The following is a 6,214-nucleotide window of genomic DNA, read 5'->3' as shown; positions in this document are numbered from 1 at the left end:
ACCAAAACACAAGGCTAATATATCAAGGCACAATAATTATAGCTCTTTGCAAATCTTAAGGGAGATAGAAATGCCTTTTTTTTATTATATTTGAAATTGGAACTTCTCTCTTGTCACAGTTATCACTTTTTTTTTTTTTAACCGTCACCTTCAAAAAAGTACCTTTCTCATATCCTAGCTAGCTTTTGGCCTGAGAATCGACATGGGGTTTATGAAGACCACTGGTTAGTTTGCTTAACTAAAATAGCGGAGTAATATTAAAGTTCAACCTTTTATTTTCCCTAATTTATGCATCTACATATTATAAAGTGCCCTGATAGATTAAACAAAGTTCTGAAATATGCATGACACTAGTTTAAAGCACACATAACTAATCATTTTAAATCAAGCCTAAATGATTTATGCAGGAAAAAATTGCTCTATGGTATGGAGAAGAGGGAAAATCCAACATTAAAGTTACTATTACCTTGCCTAAACTATCAAAAATTCAATCTAAAATAGAAAAGTCATTTCAAAGACAAAGAACTTCTCTCTGAGAGTTAATAAAGAATCATGGATCAAGTTTATAAGAACAAATTTTATTTTATTTTTATTTTTATTTATTATTTATTATTATTATTTTTTTAAAGTTTTTTAATAATTAAAAAAAAGATTACAGTAATAAATTTCTCCTCCCCCACAGTTAAAACTTACATTGTCCCCAATGTAAAGCCCAAATGCAAAAGAAAAGAAAAAAAATTCTAGAAAATAAAATAAAATAAGGAAAAGAAAACAAATCTGATTGTGGCTAACAAGCCACCCATGGGTTGCCTCCCAAGAAGCGCTTTTGTTTATCGTCGTTAGCTCGACATGACAATGCTACTTAATCCACTGAATTCTCTTGAAACCCCTCATAAAACGGCTTGAGTTCATGACCATTGACCTTGAACACTTTGTTAGTTCCTAAACTTTGAATTTCAACTGCAACATAAGGAAACACATTAGTAACAACAAAGAGTCCAATCCAACGAGAACGCAACTTACCAATCATCAGCTTCAATATGAAATTATACAATAAAACTTTTTACCCAATCACAAACTGCTTCCTTAGTTTATCATGGAATGCCTTTGTCTTTTCTTTATAGATCCTAGAATTCTCATAAGCCTTAAGGCGAATTTCCTCTAATTCATGCAATTGTGATTTTCTTTCTAACTCATCCTCAAAAACATCCTGCACAAATGTATCAACAACATTAATAGAAAAGACAGAATGATCATCAACAGGATACTTCATGAGATTAAAGATATTAAATTTGACAGTCTCTCCATTAAACTCTATAGTTAAGGTACCCTCATCCACATTAATTTTTGTCTTGGCAGTTTTTAGGAAAGGTCTTCCAAACAAAATCAAAGCTGAATTTGATGAGAGAGCACTATCATCCTCTATATCCAGAATGTAAAAAACTGCAGGAAAAATCAATTCTCCAACCTACACCAACACATCCTCAACTACTCCCAATGGGTAAGCATTAGAACGATCAGCTAACTGAATAATGACACTGGTTTCTTTCAAAGGACCCAAATTTAAAGTTTGAAAAACTGAATTTGACATAACATTAATAGATGCTCCTAAATCTGCCATTGCACTTTCAAATCTAGAATCACCTATTTTGCAGGGAATAGAAAACGAACCTGGATCCTTACACTTAGGGGGTAATTTTTGCTGAATTAATGCTGACACATTTTCCCCCACACTGATATTCTCATTATTCCTCAACTTGCGCTTTGTAGTGCATAATTCCTTAAGGAATTTAGCATACCTGGGAACTTGTTTGATAGCATCCAGTAAAGGTATATTCACTTCTACCTTCCTGAAAGTCTCCAAACTTTCTTTCTCTTGTTCTTCTTTCTTCATCTTGGCCAACCTGCAGGGGAATGGAGGAAGAACAGAATTATTAACCTTATTTAGTTTAGGTTCAGTATTTACCTCAATTTCAGGAACTTTAGACTCTTGTTCTCCTTGCTTCTTCTTTTTTATTGGCTCATGTGGAGTCTGATTATCAACTTCTTTCCCACTCCGCAACAGTATAGCACTTGCATTTTCTTTGGGGTTCATGACTGTTTGTGATGGAAGCTTTCCAGAACCTTGAGCTTCCAGCTTACTCATAGATGAGGCTAACTGACCAATCTGCCTCTCTATATTTTGAATGCTATTTTTGGTCTCTTGTTGAAACTGCTGGGTATTGTTAGCCAAAGCCTTAACAATTTCATCAAGTGACATACCTTGATTTGAGGGAGGTGGAGGTGGTAGATTCACTTATCTTTGCTGCTGGTATTGGTTTTGCACTGGTTGATTCCCATAACTCAGATTGGGATGATCTTGCCATCCTAGATTATAAGTATTGGAAAAGGGATCATACTTATGTTGTGGCTGTCCATAATTTCCTACTGCATTAACATGTTGCATTGATTCATCCTCTTGCAATACAGGACACATATCAGTAGCATGACCTGAACCCGAACAAATTTCACATACCTTAATAGTTTGCATTTTTCCTACAGCCAATTGCCTCACCAAAGAAGTTAAATTAGAAATCTGTTTCTCAAGGTTAGATGTACTTACCTCATTAACCTTCTTAGGTGCGTGATCCATTCTCATTCCAAACTGCTGAGAGTTTGCTGCCATGTTAGCAATCGGCCTCCTTGCCTCTTCTGGTGTCTTGTCAACCAATGCTCCTCCACTAGCAGCATCTATCATACTGTGGTCCATTGGTAGAAGTCCCTGATAGAAATATTAAATCAATAGCTGCTTACTTATTTGATGATGGGGACAGCTTGCATACAGCTTCTTAAATCTCTCCTAATACTCATACAAACTCTCTCTATTGTACTGCCGGATGCCACAAATTTCTTTTTTTATATTGGCAGAACGGGAAGCAGGAAAATACTTCTCCAGAAATATCTATTTCATTCCATTCCATGAGTTGACAGATCCAGAAGGAAGGTAATACAACCAATCCTTAGCTGTGCCTTCTAGTGAGAAAGGGAAAGCTCGAAGCTTGATCTGATCCTCTGAAACTCCTTAAGGTTACACAACATGAATTTCCTTTAGATGCTTATGTGGACCCTCACCTGCAAGACTATGAAACTTAGGCAACAAATGAATTAGTCCAGATTTTAACTCAAAAGCAACATTTAAAGCAAGGTATTGAGTACATAGAGGCTATTGGTTTAAATTAGGGGCAGCTAATTCTTTCAAAGTCCTAGTAGCCATGGTTTCATTTTTAGAATTTGACTCTGAATCCGAACTTAACTCCCTTGGAGATTGGACTCCTTCAGATGTACTCGGAATCTGCCTAGCTTGCTTAGCCAATTTTCTCAACTGTTTAGCTATTTTTTTTACTTCTGGATCAAAGATCAATTCACCAGATTGAGAAATTCTTGTCATAAACAAAAAAAATCAAAAGTAAAAGGAGAAAAATGCCTCAAAACCCTAGAAAACAATGGAATTTGGCCTCAAGAGGGTGGGGCTAAGGAATCCTATGGATTGATTGGTCTTGATCAGAGCATCATTTCCTTTAAAATAGGTATGGGCTACCCTCCAAATTCAACCAAAATTCTTAATGAGCAATAACACCGTAAAATTTTTTTTTTTTCAAAAACCTGAAAATAGCAACACTTCACAAACAGAATTAACAATAAAATATCCTAACACCAAAAACACGAATTTCAATAAATTTCAGTCCCCAGCAACGGCACCAAAATTCTTAATGGTTGTCGAATCCACCAGAAATTAAATTAACTGAAATCACCAATTATGAAATATTTTCTGCAGTAAGTGGTAAATCCAGGTCGAACCCTAGAGACTAAATTATTAAATTTCGCGCACTTGTGTAATGGAAAAAGAAACAAAGGTTGAGGGGGAGGGTGTTAATTCACAATCCAAAGAAGAAATCAAAAATCCAAAATTAAAATCCAAAAATAAGAAACTCTCCAATTAAACAAACTTCAGTCCAAGGTAATTCTCATTCCAATGCATTGATTTGATCATAGACAAAACAAATACAATTATCTATTATTGAATACTTAACGTAGATTCGCCAAACAACGAGGTAAACCCCTGAATTCCCTATACTCATCAATTTGATCCCAACACTCTTATTGACTCTAATTATTAACTGAGTTGGTATTAAGCAATCCTCATCAAATTAATAACTGCTTTAAGAAAAGGAAGTAGTTAAGCTGAACAACAATTTATGAAGCATAAATCATTTAATCCACCCTATTGTTTCTTTAGGTTATTATCAAAAACTTGGATCATAATCAATAAAACCTAATTGCTACTCACGTTCAATCTTACACAATAATTATGGATTATGAAGATGAACTAGCAACTGATCAAATCAAACAATTAACTAATAGGCCTTTTTAGCAAATTATTTAACAGATAAAAAACAATTAAATAAGAAAATAATAGATATTCAAAAAGACATAAATTAAATTAAGAACCTGGTCTCATAAATCACACATAGGAACTTGAATCCCTTGAACTGAATTAAAAACTTAGCCTGTCACACCCTACCCCTCTGTAAGGCATAACATGATCCCGTAGTATACCTAATGAATTACCAACTCCGTCTACTGATAACCCATTAAATACACTACAAGGGATTTTAAAAACTTTTCATACTTCTTTTACAGTGGTGAGCACTATTTACAGGTGTTAAAAACCTTTTTGAACTGAAGTGATAGAACTAACACATTTGAATTATTTGGAATTTCTGTAAAAATTTTGGCAGAGTGCCATCTGTATTTTGGATAAAACAATTCTTTAGAAAACCTATAAAAAGCACTTCAATATATATTTCCAAATCTCAACTCCAACATGTTTCTCAACACAACATATTTTTCAACTCAAATCCATAGTAGTTTTTCAAAGACTGAGATACAAGAAATATAATACAATTTTTACAATTCAAAATAACTCATAATTTACTTTACAACTTCAATGTAGAACTTTAATTTACAACTGCTCAAAATCAAAAATAATATGTACATACAGTGAACATACATTACAGTACAAAATGCAAAATGTGGTATACTCATTATACCCGATAATCTCTCGCTGGATGTACTAGCAGCCTAGTCTGCTGCCCTGTCCGTCTGTCTACCTACGACAGCAATAAAAAGCTATCGCTGAGACAATGTCTCAGTGGTGCACAACATTAACCAAATACAACTTTAAATCACAATTCATAAATCATATAAATAGTGGATACTTAAAACCATAGTTAATTTCAAGACAGTAATTGTCAACAAGAATTTAAACTCCATTTCTCAATATCACCATAAATTTCAATAAGTCAGATCATGGTTAAATTCAAAAGACAGTGTATGTTAATAAGAGTTTAAATTCATTTCACAATCTCACAATATATATCAATAAATCACACACAGCTTAATCATGTTCCAAAGTTCAATTCGTCCCAAAAGCCGATGGCTAATGAGGTATTCAATTCATCCCAAAAGTCAATGACTAATGAGGAATAATATAGCTAGCTAGTAAAAATATGAGTACTCATCCAATTCGTCCTCAACAGGCACACACCTCAACACTTCAGCCAGAGAGGGAATTCAATTCGTCCCACTAGACAAGCTAGCGAGGAATACAATCAATATACATGATAGCTGTGGTTTCAAACCATTTCCAATGCTTTTCAATCAATAAGTATCCATCAATATCATTCAAACAATTTCTCACAATTTCAAACCATTTATAGTGCTTTTCAAGTGATAAATATCCATTCAAACACATTTTCACAATTTAAAACAATAATGTACAAATAGTCATAATTCATTTCAATTGAAAAATTCAAAAGAAATAGTTGTTGTGCACAAACCTCTGATAACTGTCTCCTGGTCTTGACTCAGTGTTTCCTTCCCTTTTCCTGAGTCTTTGCTAACTGAGAAACACAATTTGAAGTGTTTCAGTACTCATTTAAACTGTCTCTAACGATAATGCTTGATAAGTAATTCACTGAATTCTAATATTTGCTTAGTCAACCTAATATGTCGACCCTCGATGCATTCTAGGTAAATTAGGTTTTAATGTTATTAATATGTCACATTCGATAGTATTTTAGGGTTGGTACATGTTACCAAATTCATTTCTATGTATTTTGCGTTTTCTTGCAATTTGCTGGATTCCGGGATACTAGTTTGACCTAGCCCGACG

At 33.9% G+C, this 6,214-nt stretch overlaps 1 non-coding gene across 1 annotated transcript; it reads left to right on the top strand.

Moving 5' to 3' along the window:
• The first annotated feature begins 2,795 nt into the window (after positions 1 to 2,795).
• Positions 2,796 to 2,902, top strand: LOC131181864 (small nucleolar RNA R71). The gene has a single exon (XR_009150339.1). It is a non-coding gene; the product is annotated as a small nucleolar RNA R71 (small nucleolar RNA).
• The last annotated feature ends 3,312 nt before the right edge of the window (positions 2,903 to 6,214 follow it).

This window comes from Hevea brasiliensis, chromosome 7 (genome assembly GCF_030052815.1).
Source record: "Hevea brasiliensis isolate MT/VB/25A 57/8 chromosome 7, ASM3005281v1, whole genome shotgun sequence".
In the NCBI taxonomy this organism is placed as follows: domain Eukaryota; kingdom Viridiplantae; phylum Streptophyta; class Magnoliopsida; order Malpighiales; family Euphorbiaceae; genus Hevea; species Hevea brasiliensis.
Note: the sequence above shows the minus strand (reverse complement) of the source record. Positions and strands in the feature narration are given on the sequence as shown.